General features: G+C 41.8%; 1 long non-coding RNA gene and 1 other non-coding gene across 2 annotated transcripts; both read right to left on the minus strand.

The window, feature by feature from the left end:
* Positions 1–1,206: 1,206 nt before the first annotated feature.
* On the minus strand, positions 1,207–3,010 carry LOC124343482. Its single transcript, XR_006919268.1, has 2 exons — positions 2,842–3,010; positions 1,207–2,687 (listed from the first exon to the last, which is right to left on the minus strand). It is a non-coding gene; the product is annotated as an uncharacterized LOC124343482 (long non-coding RNA).
* Positions 3,011–8,014: 5,004 nt separating this feature from the next.
* On the minus strand, positions 8,015–8,085 carry Trnag-gcc. Its single transcript has one exon. It is a non-coding gene; the product is annotated as a tRNA-Gly (tRNA).
* Positions 8,086–8,587: the final 502 nt, after the last annotated feature.

Here is an 8,587-nt window from a genome sequence, read left to right on the forward strand (position 1 = left end):
TCCCATGCATTTGATGGGGTCGCACTCGGTTAACTGGGTTCTCTAGCTCGATCCAATTCAGACTTTTTTACGTTTATGATCCTTCGCATTGATGATGTCGTCGAGCAGCCGGTTATATTCCGATCGTTATCGTGTCACGTCTGTCCCGCTGACCGATTGCTATAGCAGTCACACATTGTTCTGTCTCTCGCACGTCTTGTTCTATATAGCTGCTCTAGTGTTGATCCTGCATACAGATTCAATTCAACTATAGCGAGTCTTCTTCGAATCCAATTCTAGTGTCGCATTATTATCCAGCACGGGATCAGAATTTTTATCTATCTCCTCGGGGATAGACTTATACCGATCGAGCAAGCTCCTGCAAGTCTTCCCGTATTCTTCTGTCCCTTTGGATTATGCCCTCAAATGCATCTTGCCAGCTCGTCGGTCCCCGATGGTCACCAACTTCTACAAACTGTGAAATTCAAATTCACTGGAAATGGAAGCCAAATAGCAACAGAAAAACACATGTAAATAAGAATATGAATTTAGGTCTGGTTTCTTACTTACTTGTCAGATTAACGTGCCACATTCAATCATAAACTATTGGTCTCTTGCATGTTGCATCACATCAAGCAACAGCAAACTTTCGTGTTACTATAATACTGTAACTAAGAACTATGAGAAAGAGTCCAGCTATATTGGATATGATGAAAACACAGGCGAGTATAGGATGGGCGGAGGGGCAACATGTCCAAATTTAATAACTGATCCAAAATAATAACTGTCCCAAACGGTTTGGGATCCAATTTTATAATACAAGCCCAGAAGTTGAACGAATTCATTCACTTTGACTCTGAAACAACATTCGTCGAGTTTTTTTCAACGCATATTTGGTCTTATACGACTGGCGACATTCACGACATTCTTGATACCTTTACTCTCGCCTTTACTTTGATATTAAGCTGCGAGAGTTGTTGTATGTATGCTATGGAATGTTCTGTTAGAACGGTGGTATTCGCAGCCAATTAAACAGTTTTCCAAGAAGTGTAACGTAATACGCCGGTGCCAAATGAGCCTAAAATATACATGAATACATTCCAAAGCGTCAGTTTCCATTCCGATGTATTTTCTTTTGTTATTCTATTGTGCTAATAATCCTTTCGGTAAAATTAGTTAATGATCTCTTTCGAAATAATAATAATAAAAAAAATGTCACTGCGGATGAAAAAAAAAAAAAAACTGAAATTTTTGTTGTGAAATGAATGCTGTTTAATCAAGCCGATATGATGTATTGATACGTAAAAAAAAATAAAAGTAGTTATCACTGTTGTTTGTCTAGAAAGTGGAGACGACATTCTCTTCAGCCGGAAAGTGCTACGGTATCTGATATTGCAGCATTGTCTGTCTGATTGCGACAAGGATACCGGGTATCTGTTAGAATGGGCAGTAGCAGCAAGTCTCTCTCTCTCTCTCTCTCTCTTCCGGAATTTAATTAGACGTGTCCTTTGTCATGAAGCCTGGAAATCCTGTTTAGACGGCAGCTTATTCTCTCTCTCCCTCCGTTTGTTGTGCACTAATACTGCTAAATCAATCTTCCGTGATCGCGACGGAAACATACCTACACACAGCAGCCACCACCACCGCCGTCCTTTTGAGCGTGCGCGCCTTTTGAACACGATGAGCTTGAATGTTGAGGAGAAGGAGAACAAGACATGCTGGCTAGTTTCCTTTGAACATTAGCATCCCGGACATCAGCGACGATCCTAGTCTTAAATCTCGATCGGCACCGGCACCAGAATCAACAACGAGTCTGAAAATGATTAGACGTCTACGGCAACAGTAGTCTTACTTTGGCCGCGTATAGCAAAGAACAAAGTTTTCTTCCTTTTCTCAACTTTCATCTGTAGTCTTATGTCGGCCCTTAGTTATATACGAAACTTTCAACCAGCCGGCAGACAAGTGTATGTTGTAAATTTCACGGAACTTCTGGCTGATTATATCGCCGATTGAGTCTTTATGTATACCAACTGTTCCACTGCTTCCCGTTTCTTCTTGTCCAACTTTTTAACTTCTCCTTCGATTGCTCGCTGCTACGACCCCAATGTGCGTTCGGTTGCCTTTACTTCCATTAATTCGCTTGGCTGAGTGGGCCACAAACTGACTTATTATGCCTTTCTTTCTGCGTGTGTACTGTATACTGCCGTACGGTACGTCGTTTCTGCGTCGCGATTTTCTTTGTCTCTTGCATGTTCCCCCGTTTGCCAGTGTATTGCGCACAATCAAACAATAAGGCGATCGACAAACTGGTTTTTCTTCTTTTTATATTTGCATTTTTCAAATATGCAAATACGGGAGTGGCAGCAGCTTTTGAGCTTTCATGATTTTTTCGTCTTTTTCCCTTTTTTCTTTATCTTCAGCTACTGGCAGAGTGGTAGATATGCAAAAGTCGATGACCATCTGCGGTAAACCGCCCCCTCATTCTCTCGTCTCCATTTGATGCTTTGATATTTTGCCACTTGTCCACTTGGTATTCAGTTGAAGTGGCTCGTATTCTTGTGGAAAATAAGGGCGAGCTCGAGAAACTTTAAATGTCTGCCCGTCGCTGCTGCCGATCGTCCTTGCAGAATGCTAATGAACCTGCTGGCGTGTTTCAACAGTGCAAAGAAGGAGCGCGCTGCCAAGACGTCAGTCATCGATGCAGAAATCTACAAATTACAAGATCATGTCTAGTGTACTGTGTATAAGAGAGCACCTCACGTGGGATGGTAACAGGGATAAGATTAGATGAAGCATCCATATTTAGCCGATGAAGATCTAAAGCATGATACCCGCAAAAATAAAAAAAAATAAAATATGAACCTTATGACATTCGAAGTAATCGTAGAATCCACCATCGGTTGTTTTCTTCCGCAATTTCCGATTGCAATGTGCTGTCAAAGAAAATGATTTTGTTTGTAGTGTGTTATGGCGCACCGTCCACGGCACCACCGTCACTATACACACTACAAACAAAATCAGCACGTCGGGGACGAATGCACCACTAAAAAATATTGTAAAAAGAACTATTACGTTACACCATCTAGCGGTAAAATAATAAAAAAACTGTTTGTACAATTTTGTGAGACGTATTCAGACGTGATAGTAAGGGAACCGTCTAAATGGCGGAAGCGGGATTAGTATGGTCAAATTGAGCCACATTGGGGGGGGGGGGGGGTCTACCCAAAAAAAATTGTTAAAAGCTATTTTTTTAATGAGCTTTATTTATAACAATGTTTACTTACTCTATGTAAAACCCGCCCACGAAAAAATAAAGGGATGATATAAAAAAATGTGTTTAAAAATTAACTTTTCGCTAAATGGCGTCTTTTTATTAAACATTTTTTATTTGAAAAATACAGGGTTAAAGAAAATTGCAAGATTAACTTAAGTTCCAATTTTTGTTTAATTACAATGTTATTTAGTATTAAAAAAAATTAAAATCTATTGAAAAATCGGTGAGCCGTCGAAAATTTTTTTGCGCGTTTTAACATGGCGCTTACGGGGAAACGAAAAGTTTTTAAATCTCTCCCATTTGTAACCTAATCGATCTAAAAATACGATCTTAGTCTCATTAAATTCCTTGTTTCATCTACTTTAAGTCGATATTATTTTTTTGAAGGCGGGACCGATTTTTCTGTAAGTTATTCATATTTTTATAGAATCGCCCCCAATCGTCAATTCCGTTTTAGTAATCAACACACCCGCTGGGGGGCTTCTTGTCATAACCGCTGCAACTTTTGTTCGACATAGCCATCGACATATGATGTTTATGAAATAGAAACAAGAAGAAATTCTTCCACCACAGCACAGCACAGCACAGCACAGCACAGCACAGCACAGCACAGCACAGCACAGCGACTTGGGGGTCGGCGGCCTTGCTTGAAAAATACCCTTCTTCAGCCGGGTGACTACGGGATGTTTTACGATTTCTTCGCGGTTGATGTTATGAGTAGAAGAGAGCATAGATCTGGATACATTAATAGAGCTATAGCTCATACCCGCTCCAAAAATTCCGGCTAGATAGCAGAGCACCTCCTTCACACCACCAGACATGGGATGGACGTTCCGTGCGTGGCACCAATTATTCCAATTTTTCCACGCTGACTGGTATGCAGCGTTTGTGTTCTTTCTCGTTGCTGAAAGGAGAAGTTCGATAACCTCTGGCGGAAACCCTCGGCTATCGAGACAACTCCCGATAGCCTCCAGGCGACAAGCCGTATTGAGCGGCTGGCTGTCAGTTGATGGAATTCCCCCAACGGGGATGTCAACAGCTCCTGTTCCGGGTAGAACATTCGGGGTAAATCCACCGCCAACTCAAGCAGGATCGGGAACCACGACTGTGTGGGTCAGAGCGGCGTGATCATCACGGTTGTTGCCTGGTCCTGCATAAGCTTTGAAAGGCAACGTGGGATGAGACTGAACTGAGGGAAGGAGTAGCTCCTGACGTATTTCCAGTTCAGCGTGAATGCGTCTGTCTTCCAGGCTCCAGGCTGGGGAAGCCAGCTTATGAAAATCGGAAGCTGTGTATTCCACGAACTCGCGAAAATGTCGACCTTCATTTGCCACAATTGGTGAATCTTTACGAAGGCTGAGGTTGAGAACTTCCACTCCCCCGTTTAGAGTTGCTTGCGTGATTCTGCGTCGGCAACGAAATTTGATTTACCCGGCAAATACGTTGCATATAAATCAATTTTCCGCTCTTCACACCAATTGTTGATTTCAAGTGCGACGGAACAGAGAGGGCTAGACTTTGTTCCCCCTTTTTTGTTAATATATGCGACGGCAGTGGTATTGTCAATATTTATTTCTACCGTACTTCGGAATGCCGATGACGCAAAGCATTTCAGACCATTAAACGCCGCTAATAATTCCAATTCATTAATATGACGATTGGTATCCGCCGTGATCCATGGTCCGCCTGTCTTATTTACATCTTCGCTCACCGCCCCCAACCCGATAGTGAAGCATCAGAAAAGATCGAGATAGAGGGAGTGGAGATTTGCCTGGTTGATCCACCAAAATAAATCGGATTTGACCTCCCGCGAAAGAGAAACGGAGAGAGAAAGGTCACCCTTTGCTGATTTTGATTGTTGCGTGTAGAGAGTTTGTAAATTTCAATAATGCGCCGGGGCGTAATCTACAGATTGGGTTGCCCAGTTTAAAATGCCCAAAAGAGATGCCATTTCTCTAAGTGATAATGACATTGACTTTCTTCTTTTGAAGAAGACAAAAATTCATAGAGTTTGTATCGATGACGAGACCAATATATTCGAGTACCTGTGAAGGCTCCAATATTGATTTTTCGCCTTGGATAACAAAACCTAAAGATTCGAAAAAGTTGACTACCAATTTGACCGCTTCCCGTGTCGATTCCTCAGAATGACCAATAATCAAAATATCATCAAGATATACCACCAAACGGAGTCCTTGTTTACGGAGAAAACCAACGATACGTTTTAAAAGTTTTGTAAAGACCCTGGGAGCCGAGACCAAACGGCATTGAAATGTACTGAAAAATCTCTCCTTCCCATTTGAAACAAAAAAACTTTCTTTGTGAAGGGTTTAAGGCCACGGAGAAATACGCATCTTTCAAATCCACTATGGTTAACCAGTCCTTCTGTCTAATTGTGACGCACTGTATTAACGCCCTCCATTTTAAAGTGCAGGTGGGGTATGAAAAGGTTTAAGGCTTTCAGGTTGATAATAGGACGCCACCCCCCTGATGCTTTCGGTACCAGAAAGAAACCACTTGTAAAACTACAATCGACTGCCCGTGTTATCGCTCCCTTTCTTAACAAGGATTTTACTTCTGCATTACAAAGCTCAATTTGGTCGGCACTCATAACGGCGTTATGTGGGATTTTTTGTTGAGTTGGTGGGGACATAAAATCCAGCGTAAGACCTTTTTCAACAGTCTCCAAAATCCATGGGTCACTCGTAATCGTTCGCCACATGTCAATATAACGAGAGATTCGACCACCAAAAGAACAAGGCGAGATTGTTACGTACCCTCTTTGCGATGCTGGATTAGAGTAGTCGATTGGTTTTTTCTGTTGGCTGGCGGAAGCTGGTTGGTCCTTTGAGTGACTAGGTGTTTTCTTCTTGGATATCGATGCTAAGGTGGCTTGGGATTTTGCTTCTTCCACGAGATGCTTCAGGAATTTTCGGCCAAAGAGATTATCGCCGTCGGACCAGATATCGTCTCGTTCCAATAGGCCCAAGTATTCAGGATACACTTGAGAAAGGATGTTGTGACGTCTAGATCTGATAATGTCACGAAACAAAGTGGCCCATAGCCTGACCGCGATCTTGACTGCATTACCGTCGCTCTTCGATTTTCTTTTCGATTTTTCGCGGCTAGCAAGGAACAACAGTGGCTTGACCAAATCCAAGACTTTAAAAGACAGCTTCTTAAGGGCTTTTTCCGTCGGGTCTATGTTGGCTTTGGTGGCGTTCGAGCCTTTCGCGGCCTTAAGACGGATGTAAATAGATTCGTCCAAGGTGGGATTTGTCAGCAAATCGGCTTTTCTTTTCAGCGTGGGTTTGTAGATATCTCTACATTTTTTGACTTTCTCCTCGCTGATACCAGTGACAACCCAGCGGGAAAAAACTGGTAGACTTTGACTTGGAAACTTGAAACTTACGGCTAGAACTTTTGAGAATAGAAGAGTCACTATTATCGGAAGACCTAGAAGAGTTAGAGCTAGAGTCTAACGAGCTACCGTCAGACGACATTCTTGCTTGAAAGCTAAAAAAGATCTGAGGTATGTAAGGGTATACGCTCACCACCTAAATGTTTTTCCGCTTTTAAGTAGCTAAATACAAAGGTCAACACATAGGTAGTTGATGCGAGACCAATTTATAACAATTATCGCCTAAGATGTTAAACCACACGAATGACATGGTTTTGTATTAAAGTTACTTTTGATTAGTTTCCAAAGTGACTCATGTTGCTTTTTTTTAGGTGATCTTCAAAAACGATAATCTGATCAAACTATTCTTTTGTAGAAATATTTCTGAGTGCTTACCAAACTAGTGCTGCATCGACCGGGAACCGAACCCGGGCCACCGACTTGACAAGCGAGCATTCTACCACTGAACCATCGATGAGACATTGCTCAAGTCTACTGTGCACAAAACAATTTTTAGAAAATACATTGCATCATCAAAAAAACATTTGTCTAGCAGAGCGTAGTTTCGATCTACCGACCTCTGGGTTAGGGGCCCGGTATGCTTCCGCTGCGCCACTCTGCTTATGTTTATTCTTTCAAAAATAGAAACTCATTCCAAAAAATTTGAACTTCTGTTGATCATTGGCGATTCCAATTTTCATAATTATCGCTTAAGATGTTAACCCACACGATTGACATGGTTTTATATTAAAGTTACCTTTGATTAGATTCCTAAGTGACTCACGAGCTTTATGTTGCTTTGTTTCTTGGTGATCTTCAAATACGAGAATATTATCAAACTACTCTTTTGCAGAAATATTTCTGAGTTCTAACCAAACTAGTACTGCATCGTCCGGGAATCGATCCCGGGCCGCCCACGTGACAAGCGAGCATTCTACCTCTGAACCATCGATGGGACATTTCACAAGTCTACTGTGCACAATAAAATTTTTAGAAAATACATTGCATCATCAAAAAAACATTTGTCTAGCAGAGCGTAGTTTCTATCTACGGAACTCTGGGTTATGGGCCCAACACGCTTCCGCTGCGCCACTCTGCTTATGTTTATTCTTTCAAAAATAGAAACTCATTCCAAAAAAATTGTACTTCTGTTGATCATTGGCGATTCCAATTTTCATAATTATCGCCTAAGATGTTAACCCACACGATTGACATGGTTTTGTATTAAAGTTACTTTTGATTAGATTCCTTAGTGACTCACGAGCTTTATGTTGCTTTGTTTTTATGTGATCTTCAAATTAAAGAATCTAATCAGACTACTCTTTTGAAGAATTATTTCTGAATTCTTACCAAACTAGTACTGCATCGACCGGGAATCGAACCCGGGCCGCCCACGTGGCAAGCGAGCATTCTACCACTGAACCATCGATGCGATATTGCTCAAGTCTACTGCGCACAAAGAAATTTTTAGAAAATACATTGCATCATAAAAAAAAATTTGTCTAGCAGGGCATAGTTTCGATATACGGATCTCTGGGTTATGGGCCCAGCACGCTTCGGCTTCGCCACTCTGCTTGGGTCTACTTTTTCAAAAATAGAAACTCATTCCAAAAAATTTGTACTTCTGTTGATCATTGGCGATTCAAATTTTCATAATTATCGCCTGGTCTCGATAGGCTTGCCCCTATGAAGACTAAGATGTGCATTGTACGACCATCCAGTCCGTGGTTTAGTGGAGAAATCTCTGCCGCAAGGCGTCGGTGTCGGATGCTGGAACGGGTTTGGCGAAGACGGCGATTGACGATCGATAAAGACATCCTCCTCCACCATATTCGTCAATTGAGAAAATTGATGAACGACACGAAGGCCTCGTTCTTCAAATCGAAGATTGATGAAATGGGTAACGGCAGGCGTAGCTTATTCCAGCTACTGGA

Source organism: Daphnia pulicaria, chromosome 6 (genome assembly GCF_021234035.1).
Source record: "Daphnia pulicaria isolate SC F1-1A chromosome 6, SC_F0-13Bv2, whole genome shotgun sequence".
NCBI classification, from domain to species: domain Eukaryota; kingdom Metazoa; phylum Arthropoda; class Branchiopoda; order Diplostraca; family Daphniidae; genus Daphnia; species Daphnia pulicaria.